Consider the following 6147-nt stretch of genomic DNA (forward strand, 5'->3'; position numbering starts at 1 on the left):
CATTTTTTTTGCTCATCATGGGCAGCAAACTATATACATTTTACTGAAGGAATACTTTGATAGAAGCAGTTATTTCAGTTATATTGTGCATCACAACTATAAAAATGGCTTGAACAGTTCCATTTAACCACCATTTATAAAATGCAACTATGTAATATTCTACATTTTACATGGGGTGTGAAAAGTGTCAGTCTAAGCTGAAAAGACCCCACCTGCCAATTTTCCCCACTTCTGAAAATATCTATGTGTATGAAAAAGGACAGTCCCCCATACAAAGCACCAATTTCACAAACTTACTGGTAAGCAAATACATTTATATAACTGGAACCTCAGGATGCTAGAGTTGTACTCATTTAAAAAACCATTCAGCTACCTTTGGTCTTTAAAAAAGCCTCCAGTGCAATATCCTAAACATTGTTATGTGCATCTCACGATGAAGAGCGTGGCCTTGTAGTGCAGAATGAGAGTGCGACGTCATTGTGAAGGGTAGCATGCAATGGTTTCAAGAACATCAGCATCACAGCATTGGATTCTGTGCATCAGGACTGAGGTCACTGTTGCCAGAAGGGGGGTGCATCAGGAGAATATCCGGCTCGTCCACTTGTGGAGTCGGGTGCATGACTACCAGCTGGTCCTGGGGAATGTCTGTGGCAGCTGCTGCAAGGTTGGTGATAGATTTACTTTTTACACACTGAAAGTCTACATGCTGACTCCTTCCTTCTTCCTTTTCCCAAGACATTCAAATAGAGGGTCTTTGGACATAGTTGTAAATCACTTCTGGGGGGACACCAGGCCTTTTCGTTACTTTTTCTTTGTAGGTAGGATAACCTTCTATTCCTAATCTAATCTTCTTAAGACCACTCTCCTTCAAAACTGATTTGGCCACATATCTGTTTTCAATGTACTTGAAAAATCTATATAATTTTTTGCTATCAATAATTTGTGAATACTCTTCTCCCATCTGTGGTGGATACTCTTCATTCCAATCAACCACATCATCATTGGTAAGCACTACTATGTGGCATTCTCTTTCCCCACTCTGGGCACTAGCTACCATGAGAGGCAGGATCATTTCTCCCAGATAAAATTCAAACTGTATACGAGCACCATCATTTGATAACTCATGCATTAGGGCACTGAGATCTCTACATTTAATAGTGCTATATTCAAAAGAAATACAAAGATAGTCGCATGCTTCTCTCAGTTCAGAAACAGATATGCCATCAGGACAATGGATTATTCCTTTTTTGTAGTAATCCAGAATAGCTTGAAACACAGTGGAGCCAATTTCCTCTGCCACTTCATAGTCTCCCTTCTCATTGGGACGTGTAAAATTAGGTTCTCTGCCAGATCCAAACATCCTGCCCAACATTGTGTTTGGCTGTGAAGTAAAAATGGATGGGTCTACAACAAATCTAGTGTTATCCACTATCAGTGTTACTCGTTCCGAAGTTCTTACATTCCAAGCTCCTTCTTTTGCATTTTCATATATAAACACCATCTCCCCAGATGTCTTACAGTACCATCTGAACTTGACTGACTACTGTTTCTGCTGCTGTTCCCAGCACTGCTACTAGAATCATTTGGAGATGCCTTCTGAAGACGAGGACTGCTTGGATGAGAGGAACTATGGTCTTTTTCTCGTTTACATGGTGCTGTTGTGTTGGAGAAGTAACATTTCTTTAAAAAAATTTTTTTAATGTTTATTTATTTTTGACAGAGGGAGAGAGAGATAGAGCATGAGCGGGGCAGGGGCAGAGAGAGAAGGAGACACAGAATCTGAAACAGGCTCCAGGCTCTGAGCTGTCAGCAGAGCCAGACGTGGGGCTCGAAATCACAGACCATGAGATCATGACCTGAGCCGAAGTCGGATGCTCAACTGACTGAGCCATCCAGGACCCCACAGAAGTAACATTTCTAATACAAGGAGTGAGTTGAGATTCCGTTCTTTCATGAGATGAATCTTGTGATCTGGCACTTGACCTTCATCTATCTCTTGATCGTTCATGTTCCCCACTAGCACCATGTAGAGTCATTTTGGTGTGGTCAACAACTCCTTTAGCAACACGTGCGGGAGTACTTGAATGTTTACACAGTTTACGAGATCTGCTATGCAATTTCTGATCCCAATTCTCTGGATCACTGGAGTCACGGGTCATAAGGATGAGGCTCTCCTGCCATCCCACTTTAAGCTTCCTCACAGTACTGCTCTGAAAGCATATGTAGTACCCATAACCTGCAGTCCCTCTTGAATGTCCAGGGAGGACCTAGGTGAAGGCAGGAGCCAGCGAAACCTCTGCTTCCTCCTCAATTGGGTCCTCTGGAGGTGTCTGTGGCAATGGCCACTCAGGTGGCTGCCTCAATTAATTTATTTTAATACCAGTATAGTTAACATACAATGTTATATTAGTTTCTGGTGTACAATGCAGTGATTCAACAATTTTGTATGTTACTCAGTGCTCATCATGATAAGTGTACTCTTAATTCCTTTCACTTATTTCACCCATCCTTGCACCCCCTGACGGCTCCTCTGGTAACTATCAGTTTGTTCTCTATAGTTAAGAGTCTGTTAGTTATTTGGTTTGCTCTTTTTTTCTTTGTTCCTTTTTTTTTTTTTAGTTTTTAAAAATGTTTTTATTTATTTTTGAGAGACAGAAAGAGAGAGAGACAGAACATGAGCAGGGGAGGGGCAGAGAGAGACACAGAATCTGAAACAGGCTCCAGGCTCTGAGTTGTCAGCATAGAGCCTGATGCGGAGCTTGAACTCACGAACTGGGAGATCATGACCTGAGCCGAAGTCAGACGCTTAACTGACTGAGTCACCCAGGTGCCCCCATTTGTTTTGTTTCTTAAATTCCACATGTAAGTAAGATCGTATATGGTATTGGTCTTTCTCTTACTCACTTATTTTGCTCAGCATTATACTCTCTAAATCCATTCATGTTGTTGCAGTGGCAATATTTTATTCTTTTTTATGCCTGAGTAATATTCCATTTGTGTGTGTGTGTGTGTGTGTGTGTGTGTGTGTGTGTGTGTGTACCACATCTTCTGTATCCATTTGTTTATCAATGGACACTTGGGCTGCTTCCATAATATGTCTATTATAAATAATGCTATAATAAACATAAGGGTACATATCTTTTGAATTAGTGTTTTTGTATTCCTTGGGTAAATAGTAGTGGGATTACTGGATCATATGGTAATTCTGTTTTTGATTTTTTGAGGAATCTCTACATTATTTTCCATAGTGGCTGCAGCAGAATGCATTCCCAACAATAAGGCATGAGGGTTACTTTTTCTTCACATCCTCACCAACACTTGTTGTTTCTTGTGTTTTTGATTTCAGCCATTTTGATAGGCATGAGGTGATAGCTCATTGTGGTTTTGATTTTCATTTCCCTGATGCTGAGTGATGTTGAGCATTTTTCTCATGTATCTGTTGTCCATCTGTATGTCTTCTCTGGGAAAATGTTTATTCAGATCCTCTGCCCATTTTTAATTGGATTTTTTTTTGTTTCAAGTTTATATTTAAATTCTAGTTAATTAACATATAGTGTAATATTGGTTTCAGGAGTAGAATTTAGTGATTCATCACTTACTATAACACCCAGTGCTCATCACAACAAATGCCCTCCTTAATACTCATCACCAATTTAGTCCATCCCCTGCACCTCCCCTCCAGGAACCCTTAGTTTGTTCTCTCTTAGTTAATAGTCTCTGATGGTTTGAGAGTCTCTTACCATTTGAGGGAGAGTCTCCCTCTCCTTTTTCTCTTCTTTCCCCTATGTCCATCTGTTTTGTTTCTTAAATTCCACATATGAATGAAATCATATGGTATTTGTCTTTCTCTGACTTATTTCACTTAGCATAATATACTCTGGCTCCATCCATGTCATTGCAAATGGCAAGATTTCATTCTTTTTTATGGATGAGTAATATTCCATTGTATATAGATACCAAATCTTCCTTATCCATTCATCAGTTGATGGACATTTGGACTCTTTCATAATTTGGCTATTGTTGATAATGCTGCTATAAACATCAGAGTGCGTGTGCCCCTTTAAATCAGTATTTTTGTATCTTTTGGGTAAATACCTAGTAGTGTGATTACTGGATCATAGGGTGGTTCTATTTTTAACTTTTTGAGGAACCTCCATACTGTTTTCCAGAGTGGCTGCACCAATTTGCATTCCCTCCAACAGTGTAAGAGGGTTTCTCTTTCTTTGCATCCTTGCCAACATCTGTTTCCTGTGCTGTTCATTTCAGCCATTCTGACAGGTGTGAGGTGGTATCTCATTGCAGTTTTGATTTTCCCCTGATGAAGAGTGATATTGAGTGTTTTCTCATATGTCTGTTAGCCATGTATATGTCTTCTTTAGAAAAGAATCTGTTCATGTCTTCTGCACGTTTCTTAACTGGATTATTTGTTTTTTTGGTGTTGAGTTTGATAAGTTCTTAATAGATTTTGGATAGTAACACTTTATCAGATAGGTCATTTGCAAATATCTTCTCCCATTCCATTAGTTGCCTTTTAGTTTTGTTGATTGTTTCCTTCACTGTGCAGAAGCTTTTTATCTTGGTGAAATCCCAGTAGTTCATTTTTGCCTTTGTTTCCCTTACCTCCAGAGACATGTCTAGTAAGAAGTTGCTATGGTCAGTGTCAGAGAGGTTATTGCCTGTGTTCTCTTTATGATTTTACTGGTTTCCTGTCTCACATTTAGGTCTTTCATCGATTTTGATTTTTTTTGTATGTGTATGGTATAAGAAAGTAGTCCATTCTTCTGCATGTTGCTGTCCTGTTTTCCCACCACCATTTGTTGGAGAGACTGTCTTTTTTAAATTGAATTGTTCTTTTGGTGTTGAAGTGTATGAGTTTTTTATATATTTTGGTTATTAACCCTTTATCAGATATATCATTCGCAACAATCTTTTCCCAATTAGTAGGTTGTTTTTTGGTTTATTGATGGTTTCCTTCACTGTACAAAAGCTTTTTATTTTGATGTAGTCCAAATAGTTTATTTTTGTTTTTGTTTCTCTTGCCTCAGGAGACATAATTAGAAAAATGTTGCTATGGCTGATGTCAGAGAAATTGCTGCCTTTGTTCTCTTCTAGGATTTTTATGATTTCAGGTCTCATGTTTAGGTCTTTAATACATTTTGAGTTTATTTTTGTGTATGGTGTTAGAAATTAGTCCAATTTCATTCTTTGGCATGTAGCTGTCCAATGTTCCCAGCACTATTTATTGAAAAGACTGTCTTTCCCCATTATATATTCCTGACTCCTTTGTCATAGATTAATTGACCATTAACATGTGGGTTTATTTCTGGGATCTCTATCCTATTCTATTGATCTGTGTCTATTTTTGTGCTGGTAGCATACTTTTTAATTACTACAGCTTTGTAGTATATCTTGAAATCTGGGATTGAGATACTTTAAGCTTTTTTCTTCTTTCTCAGGATTGCTCTGGTTATTTGAGGTCTTTTGTGGTTTCATAAAAATTTTAGTATTATTTGTTCTAGTTTTGTGAAAAATGCTGTTGGTATTTTGATAGAAATTGCACTGAATCTGTAGATTGCCTTGGGTAACCTGGACATTTTGACAGTGTTAATTCTTCCAACCCGTGAGCATGGAATATGTTTCCATTTGTTTGTGTCATCTTTAAATTCTTTCATCAATGTTTTATAGTTTTTGGAGTACAGGTCTTTCAGCTCATTGGTTAAGTTTATCCCTAGATGTTTTATTTTATTCTTTTTGGTGCAATTGCAAATGGTGTTGTTTTTAAAATTTTCATTCTGTGACTTCATTGTTAGTATAGAAATATGCTGATTTCAGGATATTAATTTTGTATCCTGCCACTTTACTGAATTTGTTTATTACTTCTAGTAGTTTTTTTGATGGAATCTTTAGGATTTTCTATGTGTAGCATCATGTTGTCTAGGAATAGTGACAGTTTATCTTCTTTACCAGTATGGATGCTTCTTATTTCTTTTTTTTTTAATTTTTACAATGTTTTTATTATTTATTTTTGAGAGAGAGAGAGAGCAAGTTGGGAAGGGGCAGAGAGAGAGAAAGACACAGAATCCAAAGCAGACTCCATGCTCTCACCTGTCAGCACAGAGCCTGATGTGGGGCCAAAATTCATGAACT

The 6147-nt window shown here is 37.9% G+C and overlaps 1 pseudogene; it reads right to left on the reverse strand.

The window, feature by feature from the left end:
• Positions 1–517: 517 nt before the first annotated feature.
• Positions 518–2181, reverse strand: LOC122227823 (annotated as a pseudogene).
• Positions 2182–6147: the final 3966 nt, after the last annotated feature.

The sequence above is a fragment of the Panthera leo genome, chromosome C1, assembly GCF_018350215.1.
Source record: "Panthera leo isolate Ple1 chromosome C1, P.leo_Ple1_pat1.1, whole genome shotgun sequence".
In the NCBI taxonomy this organism is placed as follows: domain Eukaryota; kingdom Metazoa; phylum Chordata; class Mammalia; order Carnivora; family Felidae; genus Panthera; species Panthera leo.